At 46.2% G+C, this 13,252-nt stretch overlaps 1 protein-coding gene across 1 annotated transcript in view; it reads right to left on the bottom strand.

The window, feature by feature from the left end:
• DLK1 (delta like non-canonical Notch ligand 1) overlaps nucleotides 1–13,252 on the bottom strand; it is a 32,574-nt gene that overhangs the window by 14,858 nt on the left and 4,464 nt on the right. The window lies entirely within an intron of this gene.

Consider the following 13,252-nt stretch of genomic DNA (forward strand, 5'->3'; position numbering starts at 1 on the left):
GGAGCGGGCACGGGGAGGAGGAGGAGGAGGGAGGGATGCGGGGAGCTCCGCCGCCTTCCCCCGGCCCCAAAGCACCGCGAGCCGGATGCTGCCCTCGCCTCGGCCTCCCCGACTCAGCCCGGCTGCCCCTCGTGCCCCGGTCCCGTCTCCTCCCGCCCCCGCTTCAGGTCCCGAGGGACTTATTTCCCCTCCAAGGACACGGGGAGGCGGCTCAGCTTTACCGCCACCCCGGCTTGTCCCACCCGGGCATGAGGGAATAAAGCAACCCGCAGCCAGAACCGGGGCTGCTGATTTGGGAGGTCCCCAGCCTTCAGGTTGCCGTGACGGGTAAAGGAAAAAACTCATAGCCACGCTGGCATAAGAAGAGGTTTTAGGGGTGCGGGGAAGCACGTCTCCCCTCTCTACTGAGGCTCCTGGAAAGCAGGGCTGGAAGGGACCTCAGGGGTCACCTGGCCCAGGCAGGACCAGCCCTGACGGGACCATCCCAGCCAAGCGTCTGTCCAACCTGGTCTGGAAAACCCCCAAGGATGGAGACTGCACAGTTTCTCTAGGTCGCCTGTTGCAGTGCGTGACTGCCCTCAGAGTCAGAAAGTTTCTGCTAATCTCTAACCCACATTTCCCCTCTTGCAGTTTGAGGCTGTTGCTCCCAGTCCTGCCCCCTGTGGTCCGGGAGAAAAGCCCATCTCTGTCCTCTCTGTAATCCGCCTTCAGGTATTTGAAAACTGTTGTCAAATCCTTCCTCAGTCTTCTCTTCTCTGGACTTTTTTCAGCTTTTCCTCATAAGTCTCATCTCCCCGGTCCCTGATCATTTTTGTTGCTCTGTGCCGGATTCTGTCCAGACTGCCCGCATCCTTCTTGACGTGTGGGGCCCAGAGCTTCTTTGCACAGGGTTATTTTCTGGGTTGTTTTTGTTGGCGGGTAGCTATAATGATGGCACTGGAAGGGTCAAGCAAAATAAATCTGGCCAACTACTGTAGAAAGGATTTCTAGCCAGCCTGATGTAAACTATTGTTTGTGAAAAGTGAAAGGCAAGGATTTTTTGGGTGACATTTTTATTAGCCAACTGCATGGTTGGGGTCAAGCTAGACACGTTTTCTAATTTGGTGCATTCTTTTTCAGGTCTAGGTTCAGTCCTTGGTTCTTTGTGTCCAGCCTGCTTATGAATTTTTGTTCCCAGGCTTGCTTTCTGAACATGCTTGCTAAATTTCCCTTGAGCATGAGGATAGTGCGGCCAGAAAGTGAGTTTTATGCCCCATCAGAACCCACGGGCCCTACACATACCACATGGTGGGATAGACATAGCTCATCCAGTGCCCTCATGGGAACTACATGGGTGAAGCTAGACTAAAACTGCTCTGCAGAATGAACAATCGCAAGAAGAAGATGAAGAACATGGACACAGGTAGGAGAACACCTTTCACAGAAGAACCGCTCGCTTTCTGACCTCACTATCCTCATGCTCAAGGGAAATTTACCACACGCCTTCAAAAGACAAGGCTTGGGATGAACGTTCACAAGCTGGTTGGACACTAAGAACCATTGACTTCATGGCTCATTACAGTCTGTCTGATTCCTCCTAATCTCTTTTGACTCCATTGGCTCCTGAGTCCCTCAGTGCTTTGAGAGGGGATGAGGCAGCTGGGAGCTTCCTCTCTCCCAGGGGTGATGCTTAGGGGGTGCACACAGGTGCATGTGCACCCACTGAGTGTGGAGGTGCACCCCCTGCAAAAAGGCACCGCCAACACTGTTGCTGGCACCTGCGGGCGGTTGCTGCTTGCTGGCAGTGTCTGCGGGCAGTCCGTGATCCTTGCTGGCTGCTGCTGCCGGCGGTGGCTGTGGGTGGTCGCTGACCCTTGGTTGGTGCTCGCCACCCCCACCCCCCACTGCTGACGGCGCCAGCAGCATCCGCAGGAGCTTCCCCACTTACCGCCACTGCGTTCCCACTTGTCCCGCCATACTCCACCCACCACCGTGCGCGCCCCCCCGCCCCCAGCTGCCAGGGTCACATGCTGTTCATGCTCTCTCCCACCCTCCTTGTATATCCTTCTCCCCTGCCCTCTATCCTCTTTCACGTGGAAGCCACTTTGTGGAGCCCGTTGTGCAGGGCAAAGAGATTTAATTTAATTGGCATCATTTACAATAGGCACTACAACAGTGTCTGATCATCTTTGAACCTCCAATGTTCCTTCTTGATTATAAAAAAAACATTCTTGGCAAACTCTTTTGCTTTCATTTGTCTTGCCCCCATCCAAGAATTTCACCTCTAGCGGCATAATACGAATGCCCCTGGCCATCCCTCTTATTCATGGCCCCAGTTCCTAAAACAAACACAATAGACCCAGAATGCTATTCCATTGTTCCTAGCTGGAGTATTCTAGTGACCAGCCTGTTTGAACACGCTAATTTTTTCAATGTAGACCCCAAGGACATTCAGTTAAGAGCAGCAAGGGGGTGCCGAGAGGCAGGGGCAAGGACAGGTGATAGATTGCCTCACGGTAGACTGCCGGCTCCATCCCAAGATCCAACTATGAGCTTTTTAACTGCAATATGCACTTTTGGAGCTGTAATTACCACAGCTGCTGACACCAGACTTGCCCTGCAATCGATCCTACTTTAGGATTTAAAGTATACTCATTCCAATTACAAGGACTTGAAACAGTCCTGTAATGTTATTTTTTGTCACTATCCTTCCGGGGCCAGGAGTGGGTAATTTGTGTGCCTGCTGCCTTCCTTGGATGTGCTAGCCATTTTTCAGGCTCCCTCTCCAGAATCAAACCCTGAGTCCCTATTACCAGCAGTCACCATGCTAGGCACAGAAAGTACCATCGAAAGTTGATAGGGCAGACATTTGAGCAAGTCTTTACCACCACATGGCATACCATTGGTCAGAGGTTATCAAAGCAGCTGGGTGAGCCCGGGTTGGTTTTGATCTGATAAATGCATGCATCCCCAGAGGTCAGTGCTCAATGGCATGTATTAACTCTGAAATTACCACAGTTATCCAAGTAATGGTTGGAGTGATCAAAGGTCAACAACAGTTGATTTAATACGCCATTTACAGTTTCACTGTACCAGCCTTGTGCATTTAGACATGCATGGCTTGATCTTTGAGACAAGCGTATGCTACTGGGAGGATCAACCAGGTAGGTGTGTAGGTGTGGTGCTCATGGGAGAGTGGGGGCATCGGGGAGGAGGGGGTGGGGGGGAGGGTCATCTACTGGTCTCTGGGAGAAGGCCAATGGCTTTCCTTTCTGAAGCCCCTGGCATCCCTGCTGCCCTTTCCTGGGAGGAAGGCACAGGGTCTGCAGTGAAGCAGGCTGGGTCAGTAGGGATAATGGCCCTTCCTAGACCTGATCCAGAGCATGTACAGGAAAGGAGGGCTGAGAGGGAATGCAAGGAACAGGCTAGAGCCCAAATGCTCACTTACCCCCTGTGTCCCCCAGTGGTCCCTTGAGGCAATGTGGAAGGGCAGTGGGCCAGATCCTACTGGCACCCACTTTCACAGCTACTGCTAGAGAAAATGGTAGCTATGAGATAGGGACGGCAGCAGGTAGGCAGAGAGGGAGGGACCTCACATGGCTCCTCACCCCATACGACTGCCTGGACCTGCTGACTCTCACCTGCATCTCTGTGCCCAATCAGACGTCTGGAGGGACTCACAGGGCAGCTTGCCCCCATTAGACAGGGTTCAGTCATACTTCCTCTGGGAAGGGGAGGCACTGCACCCAAGCCCCTCTCCCTGCATGAGAATGCCTCATTTTGTCGAGGGGGGCAGTCATACAAGAAGGGGAGGTAACCACTTTATCTGAATACTGGTGGGGGAACTGCCAGCCCACAAAGGCCCCCTCCCAACATGAACAGGGTTGCCACAGCAATCATTACAGGAGCACAAGGCAGACTAGTGCATGGCCTGAGACTGCAGGAGTGAATGGGGATCCATGAGCTTACCGGGGAGGCAGCCCCATAAATGCTTATGAAAGTTCACAGTGGAGTGACACACACTGAGGCTGACCTCCCAGAGGGGGGTACAGCATAGTGTTGGGACACCACACTGGTCCATGGAGAAAATGCTGGGGCAGGTCAGGGCAGGCAGGAAAACTGGAGCCAGACTGTGGTCTCCCACCACCAGGTGCCCGTCTTCCTCCTCTCCTCAGTCAGGTACAGCATTCAGGTTGGTCCCCGAGGTGTCACAGAGGTGTGCCTGGTAGTGTGCTGTGAATGCCAGGACTGGTCAGGTCGGACAGGACATCCAGCCAGACTGCGGTCTCCCACCACCAAGTGCTTGCCTCTCTTTGGTCATGTACAACACTCAGATTGGTCCCCTAGGTGTCATGGAGATGTCCCTGGAAGTGTGAAGCAAATGCCAGAAAAGCGGGATCAGTCAGGAGAACTGGCACCAGACCATGAGCTCCTGCTTCCAAGCATCCATCTTTCTCCTCTCGTTAGTGGGGTACAACACTGAGGTTTGTTCCTGAGGTCTCCCAGTTCTCAGCAGGTTCTGAAACTGTGTTCCTGAAAATCTCTCCAAACTTTTTTAATAGGATTGGATGGCCCCAGTACCCAGCTCAATCATTAGATCAAGCCAGGTAATGTAGCTGGGCTCCTGGAAACAAAGATGTGCAACAGAGTTTTGAGCAATCCCTTCTGGATGTAACCTGGGTGGTACTCCAAGAGGTACCCCCTCTCCAGTAGAAGGGATCAAAGCAGGTGCACAAGCGCTGTGGGAGATGTAGGGACTCTCCTCCCTCTATAGAGCAGAGCCAGACCACCAATGGGGACTTAACCATATACCTTTTAATGAGGGAACAATACTGGGAACATAACCAGTATAAACCAGGGGGTACTGGGGACACTACAGTGCCCTGAAGCGGCAGGATTCAGCAAAGGTTAGACACTTACAATCATAGACACATTCATCCAGTTGACAAAAGACAGGTTAACCAAAATGTAAAACACAAACAGCAGAACAAACAATACTGGTTGGTATTACTGGAAATATAAAAGGCACAAAATACAAAATGTCAAATGACAAGGAATATAGGGCCTAGGTACTGGGAGGGGGAGAAAGGGGGAAAACACAGTGGCCCCTTTCCACTGCAAGAGGAATTTTTCCCTGTGAGCTCACTTACCCCCAGTCACCAAAGATGAAAGTTGAACTTAGATCTCCCACATAATAAAAAGAAACTCTGCCACTCAGCCACCAGCACTAGCACTTTTCTAAGCTGCTAGAAGTCTTGACCTTCCTGGAGCCCCGGGCTCAAGTTGAGCTGCCTGACCTCTTACTGGAGGAGCTGGAAGCAGGGCTGGGAACCTCTCAGGTCGCTGCTCAGATCCTTGCTGGAGCGGGGGAGCCTCTCCTGCTGGCTGCACACCGCGCTGCTGAGGGTCCAACTGCTGCCTGCAGGTCCCACTCCTTCAGGCTCATCTAGGGCAACTGCTCTCGCCCCACTGGGCCAGCTCTTGCCAGCTCTTTGAATCTCTTTCCTTGTGGTCCCTTGCTGGTCTCTCCTGAGTTAGCTGCGCTGCCTCTTTTATCCCCCTCCTCGTGACCCAAGGGGCCAATCAGGGGACACCGAGGGTGAGTCTCTGGAGCCTGATTGGTGAGGAAAGGGAATCCCAAGTCTTCCAATCATCTTTTGCCCTTTCAAAACCCCTGGGCTAAGTCACTGCCAGGCAGCCCGTCACATGGACTTCTGGAGCCTCCCAGGACACCAGGTCAACCATGCATTCATGCGGGAGGTGGGTCTGACGTCCTCATGGGACTTAGAACATTTTCCTCCCCCCACCCCTGCTGAGAAAGTAACTGCAAGACTCTGCCAAGGTTAGGAGTGCTCCTTTCCCTCCCTGTGCTTTTGACTCCTCCAAGGCCCTTTCCTCTTTTTAATGGGCTTGATCTTCCACAGATCAAGTTGTTTTTTTTTCTTGGAGAAGGTTACACTACATTTGAAAGCATGTCTAAATTTATCCCAACCATGCAGTTAGTCCTATAAAAGATTTAACCCACAAAAACCCTTGCCTTTTTCATATTGCTTGAGCCATCAGGGCTATAATATCACTTGAACACTACCACAACATTTTTGTTAAAACACACTTCTTTCAGTTTATGTAATTCAAATCAATTACTTATCTGTCATTGTAGTGGCAGGGCATGGGCAAAGCCCTCATCTTCCCTGCTTGTTCCCTGTGGCATGCTGTATGGTACTCTTTGGTGTTTATGGTCTCATATCTTGTAGTTGTGGTATATGGGGTTTGGTGCAAGTGATTTTTAGGACACATGGGTAACTGCTTGTTTGAGGATGCAAGAGTGTGGGCTGCACAACCCAGAAGGCTCCTTCCAGTCCTGTGTTTCAAACTGTCTGCAAACAGGTGGCTTAATGACCTCTACCTCCGTTCAAATAAAGACACAGAAAGATCCAACTCCAGGTCTAAAATCCTCCAGGAAAGCTACTAGAAAAAGAATAGAAGACAGCACTTGATATGACATATTTCTAAGCTAAAAAAAGTTGTCTGTTTTGTTTTCCTTTTTAAGAAGCACAACGTTTCAGTCTTCTCTATACATCAGAAAGAATAAAAAGACAAATAGTCTCCCTCTTGAAAAGGTCTCCTTCACCTGTGTATTTTTACACAATTGCCTGTTCCTCTTTTCTTTTGATTCTTATTTACAAAGGGCTCCCCCAGCTGGAGCCATACTGACTATATGCTGCTTGCATCCTTCTTTTAAAGACTTGCTTTTGGTTATGCCTTAATTAGTGCCGTTTGGGCTTTGTTGGCTTAGAAATGACATTTAAAGGTTTGTTTTTTGGAAATTGGCTTATAGGTATAGATATGTGCATTAGAATGGTTTAAGATGGGCATCAGGGGTTAGGGTCTCTCACACACAAAGTGTCTCATAGCCCTGAAAGCAGACAAGCTGTCTAACACAACAATGCCAACAGATACACACATAGCCTAAGAATTGAGAGAGCATACCATAACACAAGATCACAGCCTTCAAGACAGACAGTTTGTCTAACACAACAGGGGGAGACAGTCTGGGAAAACAGCTTGGGAGCCAAGGAAGTATGTACCATACTGCCCATAACATGAGATAAGTGACACCAGCTGCAAGGCCTCAGAGCAGAGGTGGGGCCTAAGTCCCAGTTTTGGGGGAACAGACCAAATAAGGAGAAGGCCTGGAAGGCTACATGAACGTGTGACTACAGAGAGACAACCAAGCCACCGATGAAGATTTATCAGGAGGGAAGGAGAATACAAAAGCAGAGACTTGAGAGTAACAAATGGTCCCCCTCTGTCCTGCCCAGTTCCCTCCCTTTGTCCTGTCCCTCCTCGTCAGTCCCTCCCTTTGTCTCATCCCTCCCTCCCTCCCTCCCCATCCCCATCCCAGGCCACCAGGAAGGGTCCCCAAGACCACCATGGACAGAGGGCATAACAGCAGCCCTTTTCATTCACCCCACTGAAGGGAGGCTGTTGGCCTTGGCATCCCACCTCTGGGCTGCTGATATGCTGACATCTGGCACCTAAGAGAGTGCCTCAGAGCAAAGACTGTCCTGGTCAGATGTAATTTGACTCTTATGACAGCCCTAGGATTTGGTAGATATATACAATTGCTTGATTGTTTTTATTGCTGTTTTTCTGTTATTGCTGTGTATCAATAAATTTGCCTATTATTGAATGGAAAGGTTGTGGTCAGTCTGAGGGTGCTCCCCCGGAACAAGGTATCTGGATCCTAAGTCCAGAGTCAATAGGATTCTCCAGCCTACTTTTTTATTAAATTTAAAGCTTTCTTTAATCAGATCTTATTTGCTTTAATTGGCTTTTATGTGAAAGATTTGGGAGCTACCTGCTATAATTTGTGAATATTATATGTGTGTCTGTTATTTGAGTCTGATTGTGTTGTTTGTCCTAGGACTATGAAGTGTTAATTTGAGCAGGGATGTATATGTGCATGCAGGAAAGCTCATAAGAGCTTCAGATTCCTCCTCCATTTATACTGAAAGGGAAGTGCAGCTGGCAGTCATGTCATGGAAAAACATTATTCTCCTTTGCCATGGAGGGAAAGGCATGTGGTAGGGGTGTGCAAAACAGGCAGTATGCCATTTGGATTTGGATTCAGCCGGAATCAGAGACAGTGATTCGATTTGTTAATTCAGATCACTGTCCCCAATTCGATTTGGCCAAATCTGAATCTGAAGATTCGATGCTGATTTGGAGAATCAGCGATTCAGCCACAGACACAGCTTTATATGTCTTTTTAACGTACCTTGAGGTACCGTGCGCGGCTCATGAACACTGCGATGCTGGGGCAGATGGAGCATCCCATAGGAGCGCAGAAGGACCCCTCTATGTGCTCGGTAGTGAACCCAGAAGTGGACCGGAAGCACTCCCAGTTCACTTCTGGGTCCACTGGGGAGCGCACGGGGGGGGGCCTCCTGCACCCCCACGGCTTGGCAATCAGACACAGGGGGACCCCGAGCCAGCAGGGTGCGCAGGGGGGGGCCCCCAGCATGCTCTCTGGTACACACAGAAGTGGCTGGAAGTGCTTCTGGTCCTCCAAATTCTTTAAAGTGTGCTGTGAGGTATGAGGTGATTAGCACATAAGATAAGCAGATAAACCACAGGCTCAGTGTTTTCCCTGCTTGGCTGATCCCCCACCCACAAGGTTCAGCCCCTCTTCAAGGAGGTAAATACTATAAAATATAAATTAGTTTTTGAAATCAGGGGCCTCTCAATTCACAAAACTTATGGAGGGGGGCCGCGAGTCCAACAAGGGGTGCCTCAGTCCAAAAAGATTGAGAACCACTGACATATCATCTCATTTGAATTTAGATATTATGGCTCATATATTATCTGCTTTGCAATTTATAAACCTCCCGTATGATGGAGGTTCATCTGTATTTCTCTGCCCAAAATATATAGTATAGTTTAGACCATCATAAGTGTCCTGTGGTTCAAGTACTCTTGAGAGTTGGTCCAGAAACGTTCCATTCTTTCTGTTCCTCCAGTTCTGATGATCTGCAGAAGATACCCACTTCTATCCTATATTTTTCATTATTTTTTAGATTTCAGCTTCATACCCATCATTGTCAAATTACGTGATCTCATTTGGGATGTGAACATTTTTGACATACAACACCTCTGCTCTTCCTTCTAGCTAGCTCTGCTTTTGAACAAAGCTTTGCTTCTGAACATTGTATTTACCCATGTGATAGACAGAGTCTTTTGGTTTGAGTTGTTGTTGTTAATAAAAGTTGTTAACTTTTATTAGACCAATCCACCTCCACAGATATCAACCCGAACTAAAAGACTCTGTCTATCATATAGCCCCAGACCAATACAGCTGACCCCAAAAGAAAATTCTCAAACATAGCTAGTATTTACCCTCTGCTTCTGAAAATAGTATTCTGAACATAGTATTTACCCATACTTACGTTTAATATTTATGCAAATCTTGTCACCAGATTCCAGTTACATGCACTGAATTAGACTCACCATCATTAAATAACATTTTATTTTTATTTCTTTTGTTGTTTCCCATTCTTTTTACATCTGCATTCAGACAGATTAATTAGTATATGCATATTTTATTTCAGAACACTTCTACTTCTTTCCATTACATCCTATGCCATAGGTGCCTTTCAATTATTTGAATTAGGAAAAGGCTTCTGTCTGTGCCTCTTCTGCTACGTTTAAGGGCCACCTAAAAATGCCGTTTTAAAATCTAAAAGAACAGAATCCTTTCCTGCTTAGGTGGAAACCATTAAATCCACAGATAGATTCAGTGCAAACGTTCCAGCGCTCTGTAAATCTAAACTCGTTTTCTTCCCTGTATTCACCCTATGTGCTCAATCCAACTGAAAAGCATTGTCAGTCTCTTTAATTACTACACCCACCTGCAAGAAACACTCCTATTCACCCTCTGCAGTCTTTACATCATTCCTCAAAACTGCCAGGCTTGGATTCTGGCAAACCTTATGACATTTTCACTGAGAACGTCCTAACGCTCATCTCAGAACAATTTGCTCTAGGACAGTCGCTTTCAACCTTTTTAGACTGAAGGCACCCTTTGTGAAACTCAAGGCACCGCTTGGACTCTCAGCTTTCTTTCATTTTTTGATGGCAGAAACAGAGCAATGCTTCTGTTGCAAAGAACTCAGAAATACCACAGTAGGTCAGAGTGTTTTTGATACTGTGGCTTCCTATTTGAAAACTCTGGGTTTATCTTGTGAATTATGTTTGCACAGCCAACAGGGTTAAAAACTGAAAACAAAAGAACTTCAGGTCATCATTACTAACATTGCAAAAGATAAAATAAATTTTTGTATTTTAAGCTATCCAGATCTCTGATCCATCAAGGCTTTTAGTACTTCATCCTGAACAGAATCTAAAAATCGTAGTGAGAACAGATGATGGTCTTGTGAGCTCCCAACCTTCTCCCACTCTTGGAAAATGAGCAGTTCACTGAGTTCTAACAGCTTTTCAAGACCTTAAAACATTTCCTAAGGAAAAATATATTATAGGGATCTAGCAGGGAGAAGTCATGACCAAAGATGGCAGTAGCAGAGTTCTCATGCAGGGGTCTGTCGGCATGGATCTTTTTGCAGGATCTGGGTCATAGATTTCATTTAACTTTTATTTTCTGCGAGGTACAGAATGATCTTGCAACTATATTTTAGCAACTTATAAAGAGAATAATTTATATGTTTTCTGACTGAACGATCAAAAGAAAATGTATTGTGATGGAAGACTTGAGTATGTTCTTTTTTGCTCTAATTTTGTACACAGGATCCTTCAACCTTCAAGCCAGTAACATAAAAAAGGGGATAAGGACCATATGACAAATACCAAATCCATAAGCCACAAAAAGGTCTGAGTCATTCTATATAATAGCTCCTGAAGACTTCATAATACTTCTGGGAGCCATATACATGTATGAAGCATAGGTGTAACAGGAAGGAGCTATGTAGGACACCATGCATGAGAAACCTGATGGGGAAATCGGAGGCAGTCCCATTCCACTGATAGGTCAATACTACCCTATGAACCATAGCATCAGAGTGCCGCCAGGCACCTTAATGGCATCATTGCAGACACTTTCCTTTTATCCCTCACTGCTCACAGACTTTATGGCAGATACATGCACACAGCTGTTGGGGGTGACATTTTCACCACTGCTTTGTTGGTTAGCACCACAATTCGAATTAGTTCAGCAGGAACTGAATACTTTTTGTCCTAACTTTGCTATTATTACATCTTAATATACATTTTAAGTACTTTCTGGAGACCAACAAAATAATGTTTAGTTCTTCTATATCCTATAACCAGATTCAAACCATCGTTCTAAGGGAGGGAGATAAGAAGCTTCTTTAATTAGGTAATATATGTTTGTGTTTACTTGAACTGATAGAGTAAGTTACTCTGAGTGTTTCCTGAAAGGGATTTTTATGAGAAAAAAATGGATAAGCAAGCAGTTTGCTTTGAAACAGGCATATATCAAAACGAAGAGCTCAGTTTTAAGTATAACGACCTTGAAAAGACAGTGAGCCATCAAGGGTCAAAGAGAGCAGAGATCCAAGATTGAACTATCACTGAAATTTATTTGAGCATTGTCACTGTAGAGATGATGGCATCTTTTCCTTTTTCATGTCCTTGCATGACAAGGTATTTTAGCAGAAATTGCAGATTTGTTGGAATCTGACAGGACCATACCATATATTAATCAATGAGATTCATAAATATTCCCTTGGTTGTGTGTGTGTGTGTGTGTGTGTGTGTGTGTGTAAAATGTATATGCACGCAGACACACACACACACAACCAAGGGAATATTTATGAATCTCGTTGATTAATATATGTAAAAAGAAATAAATGCTAGAGGGTCTAAAAATCTTAAGATATAAAATCTCCAATGTCTTCTGATCCAGGCAGTTTTTCCAGAGCTTTGAACTCTAGTTGTGCATACAGCTTTGAAATCTTTCAAAAAGCTGCGATGTGGGCCTAAGGTGCTTGCAATAAATCGGAGGAGAGGTGAGTAGCAGGCAAAAACAAACAAAAAAACCTGCCCAAAACTTTTCTTCTCCAGTCACAGCTGTCAGGCTCTAGATTTCTGGTATTCGATCTTTGCCTTTGTCTCAGTCTCAGCTGCTTTTTGTTCACGTACTGCCCTAACTACAGAAACAGGAATTGTGGTTTATCATCTGCCCTCACCAGGGGGTTAGACTTGCTCTGGATTTATAGTTTTTAATCCAATGCATCTGCTGTATAAAACTCACATACAGCTTTGTTCTATACACACCTCTGTGTAGGCATTTGCTTTCTGGTATCCATTTCCTGCCCATGTAGGAAGCTTGCTGGGGTTTTTTTGTTCTGGCTTTTTTTTTTGAAGGTGGGGGCAGTGGAAGGTGAAGGCTAATGGACCCTGGCTAATGGACCAGACCATTCTTCAAGTGACTTAAAATTTTTCTTTTGCACATATTTTTGCACATACATGCTCCTCTTTCCTTTTAGATATACCCTTATCAATACTAGAAAGCAGGTTAAATTTACCTATACCCTAGTCCTATTTCAGTTTTGTTTGTTTTTCCACTTACATGATAAATGTGCCTGCCCCATCCAGCTCTTTGCTATTACACACTATTTCTAACTTATTCTCATGGTGCTACTATTTTGCAGGTCTGTCTTACAGTTATGCTTTTCATTAGTCTCCAAAATGCTAACATACTTCAGTAAGGATAATCTAAATAAGATCCACATCCTAGAACCTCCATTTTGTTTGAAGGGTAACTAATATTTGCCCAATTTTACATGTTGTTTGGGGTATTTAACTTTTCCTTTGTTAGCATTCATTTTCTAATAATCAGTCAGATGTTGCCTCATTTGTAAGGAATACATGAAGAATATGCCTCAGAACTAGTGCTTCAGGAGTAAATATGAAATTAATTTTTGATAACATGAGGTATCATAAAATTCCATTGTTTGAGAAATAGGAGCAGTACACATAAAATGAGATGGGAGAATAAAACACAGTGCTTACATAATCTACAACTAGGAGAGGTCCAATCTTCTCTTTCTAAAACTACAGAGAGGCATTGGTGATGTGTAGGGGGTGCACGTGGGTGCACCCCCTGAGATTGGTGGTGCACACCCTGAAAGAGGTGCCGCTGTTGCCGCTGGCAGTGCCTGCAGGCAGTCACACTCCTGCCCTCCCCACCCCGCTGCTGGTGTCTGTGGGTGGTCACTGATTGCCACTGGCCACT

Source organism: Alligator sinensis, unplaced genomic scaffold, assembly GCF_000455745.1.
Source record: "Alligator sinensis unplaced genomic scaffold, ASM45574v1 scaffold1082_1, whole genome shotgun sequence".
Lineage (NCBI taxonomy): Eukaryota > Metazoa > Chordata > Crocodylia > Alligatoridae > Alligator > Alligator sinensis.